This window comes from Bombina bombina, chromosome 1 (assembly GCF_027579735.1).
Source record: "Bombina bombina isolate aBomBom1 chromosome 1, aBomBom1.pri, whole genome shotgun sequence".
In the NCBI taxonomy this organism is placed as follows: Eukaryota; Metazoa; Chordata; class Amphibia; order Anura; family Bombinatoridae; genus Bombina; species Bombina bombina.
In genome coordinates this window covers 821219821-821242026 of record NC_069499.1, presented here as the reverse complement: position 1 = coordinate 821242026, position 22206 = coordinate 821219821, and positions in this window count along the sequence as shown.

The window sequence follows — 22206 nt, the reverse complement described above, 5'->3', positions numbered from 1 at the left end:
ATGTATATTTTGTGTGTGTGTGTATATATATATATATATATATGTATCTATGTATGTATGTGTATGTGTATATGTATATATATATATATATATATATATATATATATATATACATATATATACATACATACATACATACATATACACATACATACATACATATACATACACGTGCGTGAGTGTGTGTCTATGCTCAATGCCGCACACAAGCGGTATCAAGCCCGCACAAAAAAAAATGTTTTGCACACAATGAAAAAAAATTAGAGGGAACATTGGAGGCAACGTTTGTAAAACTGAATTGTGGGTGTGGTGAGGGCTGTATTTATAGGCATTTTGAAGTTTGGGAAACTTTGCCCCTCCTGATAGGATTGTATATCACATAGGGCACTAGCTCATGGACTCTTGCCAATTACATGAAAGAAATAAACCATTAAATGGAAATACATTCACATATGTCTGATTTTCACTAAATATAATTAATCACAACCATTGCACAGCGCTGCCATATAATATTCTATTGTGTATAAATCACTTATCATGGAGGAATAGATCAATTTCTATGATGTTTGAAAATATCCCTAGACTAAATTGTCAATTTATAGTAATCTATTTGGATACAATATTAGCTAATCAGTGTATTTATTATATATTAATGGAAACATCTAGAAACATTTTCTACAACCATAAAGGTAAATGTATTTTCAGAGTAAATTAGACCCAGATTAAGTGTGTATGGAATACAAAAATGTGATATAAGTAGAGTATAGGGATATTTAAATATGCCTGACATGATGTAAGAAAAAAACCATGAATACTCGGTAAATAAATTGTGTCATTTATCTCAACCTAATGAGTACTTGATCTAAGGCAATGTATAAAAATAAGCAATGAGGATTAAACAATTATTTGGTTTGAAAGGATCTTATTTGAATATATAAACTATTCCCAATAGTTGATAATATCAAAAACAGAGTTATAGCCAATTGGTATGCGTGTATTTAGTGTGAATATCCAAAATGCTTCTCTTTTGTGTAGCAATTTTATTATATCACCCCCTTATGAGGAAAGGTTTGTTTCTTCTATTACCATCCATCTCAAGGTGTCATTTTTGCTACTATGTTTGGTAATAAAATGAGTAGCTAATTCAGATGATTTATGGGACCTATTTATATCCGACAGATGCTGTTGTATCCTTTCTCTCACCTCTCTTGTAGTACACCCCACATACTGCCTGGTATTGCAAGTACACCATATAAGATAAACCACATTTTTGCTTCTGCAGTTGACATAGTCCCTGACTGTATATCTTTTACTTCTTTCAGAGTTCTCAAAGTAATCAGACCTTGTACTGAAGCTACAGGGTATGCATGGGCCACAGCTACACTTGTGTATGCCCTTGGTATTTAGCCACGTTCCCTCTCTCTGGTTTGAACTTATTTCACTAGGAGAAAGTATGTTCACTAGTGTGATACCCCTTCTATATGAGTAACGGCATCCCTGTTGGATGACTTTCTGTAATCTGTCATCAGCTGACAACATGGGAATGTGCTTGCTTAAAATTTTGCACACATCCTCATAATCAGAGGAGTATTGTGTAACAAAAGTAATTGGTTGGTCTCTGCTATCATGTCCTGACTGTCTCTTTCTCTTATTCTTACTTTGTTTGCTTTTATCTATAAGTAAAGAAGATCTCTCTAGCATCTACTTCTGCCCTAGCCTTTAAGATTACTGTTTGAGTATATCCCGTTGCTACTAGTCTATGTCTGAGTTCAATGGCTTGTCTGTTGTAATCATCATCATTAAAACAGTTTATTTTGGTTCTTATGAACTGGCCTTTTGCTATTGAGTATGGTACCATTTTGGGGTGATTGCTGTTCCCATGAAGAACCGTGTTGCCTGAAATGGGTTTTCGGTACATTGTTGACTCAATGCGTCCACTAGACATAATAGCTTTGAGAGTAACATCTAAATAGTTAATAGTGTTGGGATGGAACTCATAGGTGAATTTAAGACCCCAGGGATTATTATTGAGACCTGATATGAAGTCCCCAATTTCTTTTGGGTCTCCGGTCCAAATAAAAATTAGAACATCAATAAAGTGATAAAAAAGGGCTATATCATTGCCAAAATGGTTATTAACACCATATACATAGGCACTTTCCCACATGCCTATGACCAAATTTGCATATGAGGGGGCAAATTTTGCCCCCATTGCAGTGCCCCATGTCTGTAGGTAGTAGCCCTCATTGAACCTAAAGAAATTATGTGTCAATAGAAAATGGGTTACTTCAAGTATGTAATTGACAAACTCTTTACTAAAAGTTGTTTCTGTGTTTAGGTACAATTTTATGGCTTCCATTCCCATGTAATGTGGTATAGAAGAGTACAATGAAACTGCGTCTATAGTAAGCCACTCATAATGATCTTTCCATTCTATGTGTTCTAATCTCTGGAGTAAATGTTTTGTGTACCTTAGATAACTGTTAAGCTTTTCCACTAATGGTTGCAGAATACTGTCAAGCCATTGTGAAAGGGGTTCACACAGAGAACCAATTCCCGACACTATTGGTCTACCCTGTACTTGTTCAATAGACTTATGAACTTTAGGTAGAATATGAATTATTGGAATAATAGGCCTTTCTACGTAAAGATAATTAAATGTTTCTTTATCTAGATGTCCTAGATGTAAACCATCATCAAGTAGTGAATGTAATTATTTTTGGAATGTTAGCATGGGGTTATAAGTTAGTGCTCTATAGTCCTCTGAGTTAGTAATTTGTCTCATGACTTCCTCGACATAAGATAACTTATCCCATAGGGCAACACTTCCCCCTTGTCCGCAGATTTGATTATTAACTCTTTATTGTTTTTCAATCTCTCTACTGACTCTCTCTCTTCCTTTGTCAGGTTAGAATAACTTTGTCTCGTTTGTTTCGATAAACTGATCAGGTCAGCCTCAACTCTTTTTTGAAAATTGACTAGAATGTCACCTCTTTCCTGAACAGGATAAAAAATGGACTTAGGTTTAAATCCTGTATGTGAGTTGATGGTGACCTGGTCAGTATAATTTTTCATCTTTTAAAGATCTTTGGTTAGTCAGATCTCTTTGTTCATCAAAGTTAAAATGTAATATGCCTGCCTATATATCTTGTTGCTCTTGGGGGGATCATGTGTATCTACTCTAAATTCATTGGGCTGTGGTGGGTAATATTTTTTCAATGTAAATAATCTTATCATTCTGTTGATGTCCACTAAGGTCTGAAAAAGATTAAATCTGGATGTGGGAGCAAAACCAAGCCCATAACTCAGAGCTTTAAGTTCTGCATCACTTGGAGTATAGCTACTTAAATTGACTACATTATAATGACTTTTATTTGCATCTAAAGTTGGTATTTGCTCTGTTTCTTTCCCTGTCTTTGTGGATAACGTGTCTGTTTTATCCTTGGAATTGTCCCTCCCTGAGATCCTCTTCTTCCTCCTCCTGCAGAGTTTTCTGGGGGGATCTGAAAAAAACTTTTCAATTTCATTTCTCTCTCTGTCAATACTATCATGATTGTCATTTATAGTCATGTTGTGTTTTAGATTTGTACTAGTTGTAGCACTATTAATATTAGTATTATATTTTGTAACATTTTTATCAAAAACAACATTTTTCTTAGTATAGGGAGGATTAGATTTTAAAATAGGTTTAGAGACTGGTATAGATTGTGTAGTCAGTTAAGTAATTAATTGTTCACCATCTGAGCTTGATGGGCTAGGTTTGGGTTAATACAGGTGCTAAACACTTGTAAAAAGCTGAACAATAGTGCTAGATAGTGGTCAGTCAAAAAAGTGTGTGAGCACAATGCTGAGTATCCCAAACTTCAGATTCCTCGTTCTGATCCAATCACTTGTAATAAATAAAAAAATGGATGGGTACTTGTAATCAGTTCTGAACACAACCAATTAATCAGTCAGTTTATAGTGGTGGGCAGGAGGAAAATATATATATATATATATATATATATCTTAGTCAATTTAGTTAGTACAAACAGTCTTATGGTGCCTGTAATAGCCTTGATCACAATTGCTGCTGTAATAGAAAAAGTATTGCAAACGTATTCACACATCAGCCTGCCCTATTCAGGGCCCTACCTTTCAACTGTGGGGTATACCATGTATGTGCCTTGGTTCAAGAGCGGAGCTGACTATGCTCCCTGTTCAGATTTTTACAAGCGTTTAGCACCTGTATTAACCCCAACCTAGCCGATATTTATACAAAGGTTTTTTTTTGTTTTTTTTTTGGAAGGGATTACATTTTGACTTTCTTCTCTTTAATCTTTTTTTGAAAGATATATTTTTTTTTTTCTACTGGGATTATAAGATTTCAATTTTTATATCATGGATACAGAACCGACTGAAACTATAATGGACTTCTATTCCCTTTTTTCTATTGCTGATTTAAACGAGCTAGAGCAAGATTTTGAGAATATATTCAAAGAACAAGGGACTGTTAACCCCTTAGGAGACAACTTTCAAAAAATGGAAAATCTCATGAAAAAAAAGAGACTAAACTTAAGTGGGACAAGTGGACTTTAGAAAGATATATATCATTGCAGATTGTCCCTAGAGGGCTTTGCATAAGGAAATGTCCCACTTTCATGACAGAGGACCAACTATTTATTGAAAATTTGAATAATTCTTTAACTACATGTTCATTTGCACTTATGAAACTTATCATAGAGTTTAAAGATAATCAATTGGTGGAAGTAAGAGAACAGATAGAAACATTGCAAAGAGATTTAGATTTGTTTAAATTAGAACTTAAATGCAAAGAATTTGATGTTCTGCTGAAGAATACAATTGCAGCTTTGAAAAAAGAGCTTATACGGGGGAAGCACGAAAAGTTTATAAGGGACCAAAATGATTTTAGCATGGGTCGAGTATATATTTGGCAGAAAAGAAACAGAAATAGATCTAGAAACAGAAATAGAAAAAGGTTTATTAAAAGGAAAGAAGCGACTGATACTGATTCAGGGGGCAATTCAAGCTCAGATGGTGAACAATTAATTACTGAACTGACTACACAATCTATACCAGTCTCTAAACCTATTTTAAAATCTAATCCTCCCTATACTAAAAAAAATGTTGTTTTTGATAAAAATGTTACAAAATATAATAATAGTACAAATCTAAAACACAACATGACTATAAAAGACAATCATGATAGTATTGACAGAGAGAGAAATGAAATTGAAACGATTTTTCAGATCCCCCCAGAAAACTCTGCAGGAGGAGGAGGAAGAGGATCTCAGGGAGGGGCAATTCCAAGGATACAACAGACACGTTATCCACAAAGACAGGGAAAGAAACAGAGCAAATACCAACTTTAGATGCAAATAAAAGTCATTATAATGTAGTCAATTTAAGTAGCTATACTCCAAGTGATGCAGAACTTTAAGTTCTGAGTTATGGGCTTGGTTTTGTTCCCACATCCAGATTTAATCTTTTTCAGACCTTAGTGGACGTCAACAGAATGATAAGATTATTTACATTGAAAAAACATTACCCACCACAGCCCTAAGAATTTAGAGTAGATACACATGATCCCCCCCAAGAGCAACAAGATATATATGCAGGTATATTACATTTTAACTTTGATGAACAAAGAGATTTGACTAACCTAAGATCTTTAGAGTTGGAAAATTATACTGACCAGGTCACCATCAACTCACATACAGGATTTAAACCTTAGTCCATTTTTTATCCTGTTCAGCAAAGAGGTGACATTCTAGTCAATTTTCAAAAAAGAGTTGAGGCTGACCTGATCAATTTATCCAAACAAACGAGACAAAGTTATTCTAACCTGACAAAGGAAGAGAGAGAGTCAGTAGAGAGATTGAAAAACAATAAAGAGTTAATAATCAAATCTGCGGACAAGGGAGGAAGTTTTGTCCTATGGGATAAGTCATATTATGTCGAGGAAATCATGAGACAAATCACTAACTCAGAGGACTATAGAGCACTACCTTATAACCCCATGCTAAGATTCCAAAAACAATTACATTCACTACTTGATGATGGTTTACATCTAGGACATCTAGATAAAGAAAAATTTAATTATCTTTACGTAGAAAGGCCTATTATTCCAATAATTCATATTCTACCTAAAGTTAATAAGTCTATTGAACAAGTACAGGGTAGACCAATAGTGTCGGGAATTGGTTCTCTGTGTGAACCCCTTTCACAATGGCTTGACAGTATTCTGCAACCATTAGTGGTAAAGCTTAACAGTTATCTAAGGGACACAAAACATTTACTCCAGAGATAAGAACACATAGAATGGAAAGATCATTATGGGTGGCTTACTATAGATGTAGTTTCATTGTACTCTTCTATACCACATGACATGGGAATGGAAGTCATAAAATTGTACCTAAACACAGAAACAACTTTTAGTAAAGGGTTTGTCAATTACATACTTGAAGTAACCCATTTTCTGTTGACACATAATTTCTTTAGGTTCAATGAGGGCTACTACCTACAGACACAGGGCACTGCAATGGGGGCAAAATCATATGCAAATTTGGTCATGGGCATGTGGGAAAGTGCCTATGTATATGGTGTTAACAACCATTTTGGCAATGATATAGCCCTTTTTTATCGCTTTATTGATGTTCTAATTTTTATTTGGACCGGAGACCCAAAAGAAATTGGGGACTTCATATCAGGTCTCAATAATAATCCCTGGGGTCTTAAATTCACCTAGGAGTTCCATCCCAACACTATTAACTATTTAGATGTTACTCTCAAAGCTAATAGGTCTAGTGGACGCATTGAGTCAACGATGTACCGTAAACCCATTTCAGGCAACACGGTTCTTCATGGGAAGAGCAATCACCCCAAAATGGTACCATACTCAATAGCAAAAGGCCAGTTCATAAGAACCAAAATAAACTGTTTTAATGATGATGATTACAACAGACAAGCCATTGAACTCAGACATAGACTAGTAGCAACGGGATATACTCAAACAGTAATCTTAAAGGCTAGGGCAGAAGTAGATGCTAGAGAGATCTTCTTTACTTATAGATAAAAGCAAACAAAGTAAGAATAAGAGAAAGAGACAGTCAGGACATGATAGCAGAGACCAACCAATTACTTTTGTTACACAATACTCCTCTGATTATGAGGATGTGTGCAAAATTTTAAGCAAGCACATTCCCATGTTGTCAGCTGATGACAGATTACAGAAAGTCATCCAATAGGGATGCAGTTACTCATATAGAAGGGGTATCACACTAGTGAACATACTTTCTCCTAGGGAACGTGGCTACATACCAAGTGTAGCTATGGCCCATGCATACCCTGTAGCTCCAGTACAAGGTCTGATTACTTTGAGAACTCTGAAAGAAGTAAAAGATATACAGTCAGGGACTATGTCAACTGCAGAAGCAAAAATGTGGTTTATCTTATATGGTGTACTTGCAATACCAGGCAGTATGTGGGGTGTACTACAAGAGAGGTGAGAGAAAGGATACAACATCTGTCGGATATAAATAGGTTCCATAAACCATAAATCTGAATTAGCTCTTCATTTTATTATGAAACAAAGTAGCAAAAATTACACCTTGAGATGGATGGTAATAGAAAAAAACAAACCTTTCCTCATAAGGGGGTGATATAATAAAATTGCTACACAAAAGAGAAGCATTTTGGATATTCACACTAAATACACGCATACCAATTGGCTATAACTCTGTTTTTTATATTATCAACTATTGGGGATAGTTTATATATTCAAATAAGATCCTTTCAAACCAAATAATTGTTTAATCTACATTGCTTATTTTTATACATTTGCCTTAGATCAAGTACTCAGTAGGTTGAGATAAATGACACAATTTATTTACTGAGTATTCATGTTTTTTTTCTTACATCATGTCAGGCATATGTAAATATCCCTATACTCTATTTATATCACATTTTTGTATTCCATACACACTTAATCTGGGTCTAATTTACTATGAAAATACATTTACCTTTATGGTTGTAGAAAATGTTTCTAGAAGTTTCCATTAATATATAATAAATACACTGATTAGCTAATATTGTATCCAAATAGATTACTATAAATTGACAATTTAGTCTAGGGATATTTTCAAACATCATAGAAATTGATCTATTCCTCCATGATAAGTGATTTATACACAATAGAATATTATATGGCAGTGCTGTGCAATGTTTGTGATTAATTATATTTAGTGAAAATCAGACATATGTGAATTTATTTCCAGTTAATGGTCTATTTTTTAGTATTGCGAATAGACACTATATCATGTATATAATTAAGGCTTAATGTAACTTCATGTTTATCCTTTGTACATTTGGTTTATGTGTTCTTAGTAATATTAGCACTAGATGTTATTTTACCCACTAGTCACTTAGCGCTCAAACAAAATAATTCTACTATGTACTTAACTTTGTATTTGAAATGTAATATCCCTTTAAATGTAACCTGAAGCTTAACATGTGATCACAATGCACTACCAATAGAAATGAAGGCTTTCATTTAAATGTATGCAGTTTTTAAATAAGGTCATGTCTATGATTAAGGCACAAACATGTCAGACTCTCCTAGCTGACCATTTTTAACTTGGTAAGAATAAAGCTTTGTTTTTTAATGCTAATAGGACTCTTGCCGGTTAATTTTTTATTTTGGTTTAACTTATCCTCATACACCTGGCATTGTCTTTATTTGCTTTTTTGGGCTCAATTTGTCTGCAATTGGTTGGAAACAGGTGCAATAGTGGTCAGGTGAGTTGGCTTACAGAGGGAGTGGATATCCGGTCAGAACAAATAGCACACAGAAATGGACATGGCTCATTACAATTGCTGCAATATTAAGGAATCACATTACACTCAGGACTACCATAACGGCATCCAATCAAGGGGAGGAGCCTGGAAGTGGAACAGCGAAGCTCTCAGGGGTCTGGTGGTTATCTGGACTTCAGGGAGCATGGTCAGCTCCGCTCTTGAACCAAGGCACATACATGGTATACCCCGCAGTTGGAAGGTAGGGCCCTGAATAGAGCAGGCTGATGTGTGAATACGTTTGCAATACTTTTTACTATTACAGCAGCAATTGTGATCAATGCTATTACAGGCACCATAAGACTGTTTGTACTAACTAAATTGACTAAGATATATATATATATTTTTCCTCCTGCCCACCACTATAAACTGACTGATTAATTGGTTGTGTTTAGAGCTGATTATAAGTACCCATCCATTTTTTATTTATTATTATTATATATATATATATATATATATATATATATATACACACACAGAGTATAGTCACAGAAACTAATAGTATACAATTTAAAGGGACATGAAAACAGATAATTTTCTTCATGTTTCAGATAAAGCATACAGTTGTTGTTGTTGTTGTTATAATTTATTTGTATAGCGCCACCAAATTCCGTAGCGCTGGGTACAGTGATAGGGGTATACAATGACAAAGATTTGTGATAAAATACAAAACAAATCTTGTACAGGAGGAAGAGGGCCCTGCTCCGGAGAGCTCACAGTCTATAGGTTTAGGGTGCAGAGACATAAGGTTGGGGAAGCTTGTTACATTGGTTATATTTGCAGCAGTGAGTCAGGCAGTTCATGTACAAGTATTAGTTTGGTTCGGATGCGGGATGGAGGAGAGATGGTAAGCCTCTCTGAATAGGAGCATACAGTTATAACTAGGGTGACCATATTGCCACTTTAAAAATGGGCACATATGAAAAATACGTATGTCAGGGCTTTTTCCAGGGCTGTTTAAAGAAATGTTCTGTATAAGAACTCTGACATATGTATTTTTAATGTGTCCCTTTTTAAAGCTGCAATATGGTCACCCTAGTTATAATATATTTATATTATTTAATTTGCTTAGTTCTCTTGGTATCCTTTGTTTAACAGCATACCTAGGTAGACTCAGGAGCTAGGAGCAAGCTGCTGATTGGTGGCGGCACATATATGCCTCTTATCATTGGGTTACACATGTGATCAGCTATCTCCCAGTGGTGCATTTCTGCTCCTTCAAAGAATACAAAGCAAATGAAGCAAACTTGATAATAGAACTACGTTTAAATTGTATGCTCTATCTGAAACAGGAAAGAAAAAAAACTGTGGGTTTCATATCCCTTTAACATGACTATTACATTTCTAAGACTTAATAATGTTGCTAACTTGCAATACTAAAAAGTGGCAGCTATTCCCTTTATGAGAAAGTAAATAAAAACCTAATTTTTTATGATGCTATGTAATACACACCTTTCAAATTATCATATGGGATTCCCCTTATTAAAGGGACATTAACAAATTTGAGATAGTAATATAAAATGATGGTAGGTGTGTGTGTGTGTATATATATATATATATATATATATATATATATATATATATATATATATATATATATATATATATATATATATATATATATATATATAAGAACGCTGCAATATACTTTTATTACTTATTTTGTCCCTATTTCCTGTAATTCCATTCTGAAATTGTGAGATTTCCAGTTAGAAATGGAAGTGCAGAACACTGTTATATTCCTCACAGCCATTGGCTGCACACTCTAGTGACCTATTTAGAGCTGTCCCTAATTTGTCACAGCAGAGAAGGTAACCTAAGTTACAACATGGCAGCTCTCAATGTTTTAAAACTTTACACTTATTTTGACAATATTTAAACAGCTAATGAAACTTTTTTTTTTTTTTAAATAATTTTTATTGAGGTTAAAATCACAATACAACACATAAGTGACATAACCAAAGAGACTTGAATACAAAAGCAAAAGTGTCACAATATGCATCTCCTTGAAAACACATCGTCATATCTGTAGCATCACAGAAAAATCCAAACATGTAAAAAAAAAGATTCACTTAACCTCACTTTTTCTAATTTTTCTTTGCATTGAGAGATTCTAAAAGCATTTATAACTTATTTTATAAGATACCAAACATCAAAGGTTGCTTAAAGGGACACTCAAGTCAAAATTAAACTTCATGATTCAGATACAACATGTAATTTTAAACAACTTTCCAATTTACTTCCATTAAAAAAATGTGCACAGTCGTTTAATATTTACATTTTTTGAGTCACCAGCTCCTACTGAGCATGTGCAAGAATTCACTATACATATATGCATTTGTGATTGGCTGATTGCTATCACATGGTACAGGGGAGTGGAAATAGACATAACTGCAATTTATTTTTAAAAAAATCTACTACTCATTTGAAGTTCAGATTAAGGGGCATATGTATCAAGCTCCGTATGGAGCTTGATGCCCCGTGTTTCTGGCGAGCCTGCAGGCTCTCCAGAAACAGCAGTTATGAAGCAGCGGTCAGAAAGACGGCTGCTCCATAACCTGTCCGCCTGCTCTGAGCAGGCAGACAGACATCGCCGGAAATCAACCCAATCGAGTACGATCGGGTTGATTGACACCCTATTGGCCGCGAGTCTGCAGGGGGCGGCGTTGCACCAGCATCTCTTGTGAGCTGCTGGTGCAATGCTGAATACTGAGAGCGTATTGCTCGCCGTATTCGGCGATGTCTGTCGTACCTGATCCGCACTGTCAGATCAGGTCCGACAGACATTGATAACAAGAGGCCTAAGTGCTATTGCATTGTCTTCTTACCATGCATTTGTTGATTATGCAAATCTACTGTATTGACTGGTCCTTTAATTAACATCCAATAAAGGGTGCAAAAAGTATAACTATTAGACTGAGGCTCCCTATATATAAGAACAGTGAGAGGAATAAGTGTTAGGGAACATATAGGAGCCTCTCAAACATGAATATCTAGTTGGAATGTATTATTTAAAGCGTAAAAAAAGGCAAATAATGAATTAACTATATTATATGTAATGGAATATAGAATTATATGCAGTATTTTGCGAGGGAAACCAATCAAAACACACTGGACCCACTCACCTATGCCGGAGTGTAACATATGGGGAATTACAATATAGAATACAATCATTCACTGTTGCTTAATTACACATATTCTGGTCTTATGTAAAAAATGAATAACATATACCAAAAAACTAAGGAGCATTGTCTTCATCACAGCAAGACAGCCCGTAATCTAAGAGTGTCAGCATTAGTATATAGGTGTAGATATAGATGTAAATATAATAAACTGGGGGATTCACCCTTAAACTAGGACATTAGGAATAAACACAAACCGACTGCTGAAGGCTAGTTACATAATGGAAGCTGCGTCAGATAATTAAAATTATCTCAAGTAACTATAAAATCTATAAAAAATATTTATATTGCAGATTGTAAAACCATAGAGCTATGGTGATCAAAATAAAGGATCAGCAGTTTGGACATAAATATAAGCTGTTAGAACCTATGTTGGTAAAAGTTCAAAATACATATATAACAATACCATAAGGTTGATTTCACACTTTCTGGACTACTCAAGCACCGTCTCATAGGTATGGGCCCTATACCCAGCGACAGGGGGGTCAAGTATTTTAAAAATCAAGTAGGTCCTATATAAAAGAAAAATTCTTCTTCTTTCTTTTCCCCTCCTTTCTGTCTTTTTCCCCCTCCTATCTTATAGAAATGATGTTTCTACCCCTCTAGGAGCACGATAAATTGCAGACTTAACAGAGTTATGCAGACTAAGGAGTGTAAATCTTCTGCATAGCTCCTACATGTGTCTACTACGGAACTTAGGAGAGCTTTACACCTGGGGTGACCTTGTTAAAATACACAGACACTGCTGAACGGTTAAGGCGACTAAAAAGAGACACAGAAAGGTAGGATAAAGCCATACATACCGCTAGTTACATAGTAAACAACTTCTGTTGCCAGGATTACTGCAATAGAAACTTTAGCACTTAATGTAGGGTTGTGTATAAGAAAGCCTGGCGGTTATTTTAAAGATCTAAATATTAGGGGGTTAACTTATGTGTAATAAAATATATATATATATATAGTAATGTGCTGAGGGGAGATGTTGCATATCTTAAACACTCATACACCAAGCATATAGCGATAATCATTTAAAGCATATAACCTAATATAATCAACTTTAATTGGTTTTCCAAGTAAACACTATTAACCTAGGAACTCGCAAACAATGAAGTCAAAGCTAAACAGCTTAAAGGTTCAGTACATGGGGTCGTCAGGAGATACCTAACCAATAACGGACCTAAAGGGTAAATGAAAGTTCCATAATTGTCCAGACTGCAACTGAATAGTGTATGCCTCGGAGGGGAACTAACTGCTTGGCATGTTCAAATCTGCAAATAGCAAGGGAAAGTTATGTTTCCGTTGTAGGTTCTGCGCGCCTGTGAAAGCAGAGGGATAATGGCATCTATGGTATGTTAGTTCCCAGCTAGCACCGGTAAAGCTGCAATCACGGTGTCACAAATATACCCCATCTTCTGACCTCAAGAATGACAGTACCATTATGGGACACTCCTCCTCCGGGCGCCATATGCTGTTGTAGTACAGGGGGTAATGAGTGGTTTGGAGATGATCGCCCTGCAGACCAGCCAGAGTATACTTGTAGAGTGGGGTGGGGTCAGCCTCAACATGCTGCCTTAACGCTTCTGGTGCAAAATGTGTTTTTCTCTCGGTGGTTAGTGTGGAGAACAGCATGGCTTGCTCGTGACCGTTAGAATTTTGCATGTATATTTGCACCTCTCGGGCATCTAACTCCAACCCCAAGACCCTAGTCTCTCCTTTAGGGAGTGAAGTCTCCTTCTGCGATGTGCCCCCACATTGAAAGCACATCACTCGGCTTCACCTGGGTCTCTCCTGTGTCATCTCTCCCGTCTCATCTTCAGTAGCTGAATCCCAAGCGGACTGCAAAGTCTCTGCAAAGGATGACTGATAGCTCTGCAGAAGAACCCTAATGACGTCTAATATGCAGAGAGCAGATGCCATGGTGGTCTTGGGGGCTATAATGCAGCCATAGTTTGCCATTGCACTCAGTTGAAAAATGACCGCCCTCTCAAGGCCTCACCCAAAGACGCCACAAGATTAAGCGGAATTGCTTGACTCTGCGATGTCTCTTATCCAAGGACTGTGGGTTGGTACGGTAGGCACCATGTAATTGTCAATTGGGCTGAGCTGAATGGCCAAATATATTGAAATTTATGATAGATATAGCCGGAGCTATAGCAGCATGCGACCGTTCAGACTCAGAGCTAGCTCCGCCCCAGCTTATGAAACTTTAAAAAATACATCTACATGTTATTCTCAGACTAATCCTTTTCTTTGCATGTATCATTCTATCTAGCATTTATTAGGACAAGATTATGAACATTTGCACCCAAGCGATAAGGGGTTTATCGCATGGTTTGCACTGTATTACGAGTTGAAAGTAAATGCATTCGCTTGAGCGTAATCACGATTTATGCTAGAATGATTACCATGACTTCAGAGCTCTGGTTAACTGTTTTGCAAAACTAAAAAGTTGCTCAAAACACATCAAAAATACATTACAATGTATAGCTGCGGAATCTGTTGGCTCTCTACAAATAACCAATATTAATAATAAATAATAGCTACACTCATAATAACACTATCTAATAAAAATATTAGATAGATAATTCTAATTTACTTCTATTATCTAATCATCTGTTTCATTCTCTTGGTATGCTATGTTGAAGGAGCAGCAATGCACTAATGGTTTCTAACAGAACACATGGGTGAGCCAATGACAATCAGTATATATATGCAGCCACCAATCAGCAGCAAGAACCTAGGTTCTCTGCTGCTACTGAACTTGCCTAGATAAACCTTTTAGCAAAGGATAACAATAGACAAAGCTAATTAAATTTTTGAAGTAAATTGGAAAGTTGTTTAAAATTGTATTCTCTATCTGAATCATGAAATCATTTTTTGGGGTTTCCTGTACCTTTAAGGTGATGAGCTAAATAGATTTAGTGACATCATTGCTGCTCCAAGCCTACCTAGATATGCTTTTTCAGAAAAGTAAACCAAAAAAAAAAATCAGTTTTATAATAGAAGTAAATTGAAAAACCCTTAAAATTGCATGCAATATATGAACCATAAAAGTTTGACTTTTATTCCCCTTTAAATTTTATACTATATTGTGGTGTCCTTGAACCCTCACTTTGCCAACTGAGAATTTTGCTGTACAGCAATGTTAGGCTTAGACTCCAACTGTGTGAACATAATACTATTAGAGCAACTGTTATACAACTGTTATACTATAGCTATCCATCCCAGAAACCATCATCAGTTGTTTTTGTATGTTGCCAAATAAATGTCCTAAACCCCATTAGGAAGTGATTACTCCAGATCAAAATGTTTTTATGTAACATATGCCCAGTTACATCACTTTTAGTATGAATGCTAACTAAAAATATACAGTATTTCTTTTATAAAGGAGGTTAGAGTACACGACCCATTACTCCTTGGAATTATACTCCTGGCCACTAGGGGGAGGCAAAGATCTCAAAACTCCAAGAGACTTTAAAAATTCTCCACATTACTGGAAACTAGTCTTGTCTTTGTCTTTACAGGAGGAAGGTGAAGAAGTAAGGTGCTCCAGTTGTTTGTGAGAAGGGTTGTTGGGGTATGGGTATAGGAACAAGAATACCCTATGGGAATTAGTTGCAGGTGTTGCAGGGACTGGTCCATAGCCTCCTTCTGACGGTACAGTTTTATTTTTTATATATATATATATATATATATATATATATATATATATATATATATATATATATATATATATATATATACTAGTTGATAAGCCAGCCCAGAGGGCAGTCTAATTTTTGTTTAAGCTACAGATGTAAAAACAACCTATTTTGCAACTCTTCTTTTATATAAATAAATGGGAAAGCAGGTCGTATTTTGTGGTGACGGAACCAACCTGCCATTTTTGGAAGGGCGGTCTATTGTGGTGACAGAACCACCCTGCCATTTTTGGAATCCTCCTGGATGCAGTGAATTCTTTCACCACCCTGCCATTTTCGGAAGTAGGGGTCAATTTTTGAAGTATCTAGACATGCCTGGGAAGCTGCTCGGGCCAAGACTTTATGGAACTGGGATAACAAAGTGCCATTCTTGTGTATGAGGAAAGAGCCTGAAACATTAGGATGAGTTTCTAAAAACTGATTAATTAGGAGAACAGGGCAGCAACAGCCTTGTGTCTTAGGAATAGTGACCCAGATACCTTTACCTTGTTGGTCTGTTTTTAGACCAGTGGAGGAAATGTAATATAGGCTCTGAAGAGGCCTTAATGTGCTGGAGCTGCACACCCTTGCTGGAATGCGGCTTGAATGGGGAAACCATCTCACCTATATGGAGAGCATACAGCTTCCAAAGCCATAACCAACTTCTCCAAGTGGTCATGGGTAATGGGCTCCCGAATATCTTTCTGCTGTGGTTGAGAATGACCCCAGCCCTTTACTACTTGATGAACAAAGAAAGAATTAGTGGGATCAGGTAGGGAAATTGTGCGGTAGAAAAAGGCCAAAGCCACTAGGCGAGAATGAATGGTACCTTGACGTGTGCCCTCATTCCACAAACTCACCAGCCATTTGTATAAGGCGACTTGCGATGCATCAGCCACTTTCACCTCTTGATCATGAAAAAATACTGTATGTCCTATTCCTTCCACAACCTCACGTAAGAGTTCCAAGTGGATGGGGCTCATGAAGCACGTACTAAAGGGAGCAGGGATATTCAGGGTTTAGAAGCTGCCAAGGAAACTGGGACAGGGTGAGCCTACTCTTGCAGCATGAGGAGCAAGGCGCCTAAAGGTCACCCAATCAAACCTTGACAGGGCATCAGCAATTACATTATTCACACCAGGGACATGCTGAGCTTGAAACTGAATGTTAAGTTCTAGACAGCGTAACACCAAGTGACGTAACAAGCAGACCACTACAGCCGATGTGGCCCCAAAGCCATTAATAGCATGCACAACACTCAGGTTATATGCCCAGAAGACAACTGTTCTGTTTGAAAACTGCTTACCCCAGAGCTCAATGGCTAGGACTATAGGAAACAGTTCGAGGAGCGTGAGATTACAAGTTAATCCTCTAATCTTCCAATCAGCAGGCCAAGGGCCTGCACTCCACGCCCTTTGAATGTATACACCATAACCCCGGGACCCTGCAGCATCTGTAAAGAGGGGTAAAAGCTGGCTAGAGATAGGATCAGAGTGCCAAAAGCGAATGCCATTAAATTGCTTTAGGAAAGACTCCCAAACTTTTAGGTCAGCTATCATGCCCCCTAAAATGCAGATCTTGTCTGATGGTTTAGATTTTCCACAAAGCTTGCTCTCTAACCTGTGGTTAAAGACCCTCCCCATGGGAATGACTCTGCACACAAAGTTAAGAAGGCCAAGGAGGGACTGTAATTGTTTTAAGGTAATGTATTTGGAGGAAGCGGGAAGCCTGCATATCATTTTTTCAGTATTGATGTCTATTTCCAAAAATGTTAAGCAGGTGCAGAGACCTTGCGATTTGTCTTCTGCAAGGTGAACACCAAACTTGGACATGAGTTCACACATTGCATTCATCACAGCTAGACAGTCATCTGAACCCTTCTGACCCACTAGCAAGAAATCATCTAGGTAGTGAGCTATGGGATCCCTGCCAACCCTACAGGTAACTGCCCAATGTAGAAATTGCTGAATGTCTCGAACAATGCAGAAGAATTGGCACAACCCATAGGAAGGCAGTGATCTACATATAAACCACCATCAAATTTACATCCCATGAGTGGAACGGCAGAAGGATGTAGGGGCAATAAGCAAAAAGTGGACTCAATATCTAACAAAGCACCTGTCCTAGCTCCCTTAACTAGCTCCAGCACGCTGTCAAAAGATTGATAGCGCACTGAACTAATTTGTGGATTGATGGCATTGTTCACTGAACTCCCTTTAGGGTAGAAGAGATGCTGTATCAAGCGAAATTTCCCTGGCTCCTTTTCAGGAACTATACCCAAAGGTGATACAACCATGTCTGCAAATGGAGGATAGGGAAAGGGGCCAATCATGCGCCCCAGGGTCAGTTCCTTGGCAAGCTTTTCTTTAACTATATAGGGATACTGGTATACTGAACGCAGATTACGATGAGTAACCAAATCTCTAATTCCTGGAGCTACAGGGATCCAAAAAACATTTATAAAACCATCCAAAGCAAATTAGCAGCATGGCGGTCAGGGTAATCACGAAGCCAATGCTCATGGGTGAGGGCCTTCACTGGGGAGGGAGTCTTTTTGAACAGGAGTGTTTCTGGTTTGGGGCCTATTGTTTGTACTATCCTTTGTTCTGCAATCACATCCTGGGTGGAGATCACCGCAGAACTTACAAGTATGTCGGAAACCACAGGCACCTCCCTTATCACACCTGTTCTCTTGGGATGTCCAGCAAGAGCCACCTCTATCTTTACCTTTTTTGGTTATGAAAGGACTGAGAGGAGGCAGTGTTGGACCAGGAGGGAGAACACTGAGGGCCTAGGCGTTGCCACAGATGAGTGTCTGTAAAGTCAAGTGTAAGGACTGGATTACCAGCCATTTTGCAGATCTAATATCAGAGACATTCACAATACTTTGCACTGACAAAGCTTTACTCATGCACACATCAGTATGAACCGCATTCTGGATAACATTAATAAGAGTATTAGCATTGCCATGCGTTATAGAAATTGCATCCATACTAACGTTACTGTCCGCCACATTCATTCCTGTGACACTCATTTATACACATATTAGGGGGAATAAAGCCTGATCTTTCCGCATTATACTGAGCAGGGATGGTATTAACGGAACGAGTATGCGCCCTTAAAGCAGCCCTTTTACCAATGGAATAAGCTCCCCTTGTTGCCTGAGGAATGCCCCTATTTGCTGCACTAAATTTTGGCCTCCAATTAATTGATTTGCGGCCTATTTGCCCCATCCAGGTAGCTCCGCCCCTTGCTGCGCTAACTCTACTCTTGCCTGTTTGGGACTGCTGCCTAATTTGCCCTGATTGTGCCGGTCCTGCCATCGCCAGTGTTCTCTTTTGGTGCTCACCTGTTTGGAGCTCCTGAGGGCCCGACCGTTTTGCCCTGTGACCGCGCTTCAACTGACATCCGGTTACGTCACATGAAGGTGAAGGGCGCGTGATGTCAACTTCCGGTGGCGGAGGATGCAGGAGGAGTCGAAGAAGAAGATATTGCAGCCGCAATAGAGGACAAGTAAGAACAGACAGCAGATGCAGCTGAAGGAGGTATAGCAGAGAATAAGGAGGCCACAGAAGACAGAGGTAAGTGGTCGGAAGGTATGAGAGGAGGCACCGGACCCACGCTACCTTGCATATCATGAGACCTAACAATATTAGCTAGGGAAGGCCCTGAACCACCAATGTTTTCTTGTATATTGGGGGTATTAATAGAATGAATATGTGTAGGGGCCTATAATGGAGAAGCAGCTGCACGTTGAACTGGAGATATATATCAGCCACAGTTACTGCAGCAGCACTGTGCAATGCCTGCACTGACTGTATAGGCATGTGATTTGTGGGTGGAATCTTATCCTCAAACTCCTTAATAATATCAAGTTGACTTATCTGCTTTTTATCCTGCTTCCTTGAAGGTGATGTAAACTGCAGCTCCTGGAACCGTACTGCAGGCAGGACTGATCTTCTGGAACGCTGCATGTTGGCTGGAAAGGATGAAGCCTAGGAACACTTGAAAATGAAAGTGAAAATGTCTCTGCTTCTGGATCCAAGGAGAACGAGGGACAGGGAGCTGGAAAAATTTTTAAGGTAAGACAGGGGCTCCTCCCTACACTTGCCCTCTTCTCCTATTTCACTCCCTACAACCTTAACCCTTAGATTGCTGCAGTCCCATGCTAGTCCTTTCACTGCCTATCTCATTAAAATTATTGTATTTTACTGTATTGAACAGATATTATAAATAATAATAATATTCATGCATACACACTGATAATGAGCATGCTGAACTTTATAATGATGCTGAGCATGTATACACTGGCAATGAGCACACTGTGCTGTAGAAGGAAATGAGTTTCTATACACTATACCCTGATGAGTACACTGATCTGCGTGAATTTGATTAGTATGTATATACTCTGATCAGTATGCCATTCTGCATAATGATAGTATATATATATATATATATATATATATATATATATATATATATATATATATATTAATAGTGAACATGCTGCACTTTATAATGATGTCAGTATCCATACACAGATGAGTATGCTGTGAGTATAATGGTGATGAGTTTCTATACACAGATAATGACCACATAGACACACTCCTATTTAGAAACTGGCTGTTAAGAGCCCCTTCAGCACATGGGTCCTGATGCCACTGCACCTGCTGCACCAATGACAGTTCTTTCCCTGGTACCAGAGTCCCACACAGCTATCAGTAAAGTATAGGGAAGTTCCCTGACTGGCAACCCCTGTTTATACTCAACAGAGAAGTAATATAAAAGAGAGGAATCTACTATTTTTAAATATGGGGTTTCATTTACCTACCTAGCACAGTCAGTTAAATGCCTTACTGAAAGTTTAGGATGACCTTTTTAGAGAAAAAATACATAAATTTATGCCTAATGAATTCAATTATTTCATGGTGGTGAGAGTCCATAATACATTACTCCTGGGAATTATACTCCTGGCCACTAGGAGGAGGAAGCAAAGCTTTGAAAACTCCAAGAGCCCTTAAAACCCCTCCCACCTTATTGGAAACTAGTCGGATGTATAGCCAAGCTAGAAAGAAAGTAGGAAAATAAAATAAAAACAAATAATAAGAGCATGGGACAAAGGAAGTGCATACTCAAATTGCTGTCACAATAGAAAAAAATGGATGTGGCTAGTGAACCCTTTCCACCATGAAAGAAATTAATTTATAAGGTAAGCATACATTATATTTTCTTTCATAAAGTTGGTGAGAGTCCATGATCGTTTACTCCTAGAAACTATTAGCCAAGTTGTGAAGTCCAAGAGTAATGTAGGTGGGACCAGACTTATACTATTCCAAATACATTGGATGATTAGTTGTTGTTTTTTTTTTTTTTTTTTGTACAGAAAACATATAATATATAATAATGCCCTAGAACTCTCCTAACAAAAGCTGCTTCAGAAGAAGCAAAAACATAAAAATGGTAAATTATAATCAACAGAGGCCTCATTATTAATAGCCCAGGAAGTGGCAACTGATCTGGTAGAGTGGGCAGTAATCCATTTGGGAGGAGCCTACAAGTAAACTTTACAAATCAAAAGCTTACTGTACCTTAAGGCCTACTAGGGTTAAAATAAGGTACTTATAAACCCATGCCTAAATTGTCTTGCACAATAGCACCCAGGGTATGATATACTCATAAGTGACTACCTACTAACAGCCTATATGCAAGTACCAACAACAACCCCATACTTACCTTATAGGCACCCACACTACTGCACTTAACAAAAGTAAAAATAACTGCTTATAGTAGATAGCAAATCCAGTTCTGTCGATGTGACAGCAGAGAATCTATATATCATATATAATAATTGCGTTTGTAATGTCCGCATGTGTGCACGCATCCTCAAAGGAATGTTGGATGTGCGTGCAGCCACCTCGCTGCGACAGACAGCTTCGGGAGCTCCAACTCTCAGCTGTAACATAACAGCTGAGAGCTGGAGCTTCTGAAGCTTCAGACATCTGCCGCATATGGAGCCGGAGCACGATCGGTGCTCCGTCTCCATATGAGACCAGATGCCTGATCGTTACAGACGGTGACACTGTGTGTGTCACTGTCTGTAACAATCTTCTTTTGGTGCCGGTGGGAGGTGTGAGTGGGTGGCGGGTGGGTGGCTCAGCAGAGAAGTGGAGGCAATGGGAGTGCCCTAATTAAAAAATAAAATAAAAAAATGGCGGCTCAGCAGGGAAGGGGAGGCAGTGGGAGTGCCCCAATTAAAAAAAAAAAGGGCAGGGGGGGAGAGCAAAAGAGAAGGGGGGGGGGAGAGCAAAAGAGAAGGGGGGGGGGGAGAGCAAAAGAGAAGGGGGAGGAGAGAGCAAAAGAGAAGGGGGAGGAGAGCAAAAGAGAAGGGGGGGGGGGAGAGCAAAAGAGAAGGGGGAGGAGAGAGCAAAAGAGAAGGGGGAGGAGAGAGCAAAAGAGAAGGGGGAGGAGAGAGCAAAAGAGAAGGGGGGGGA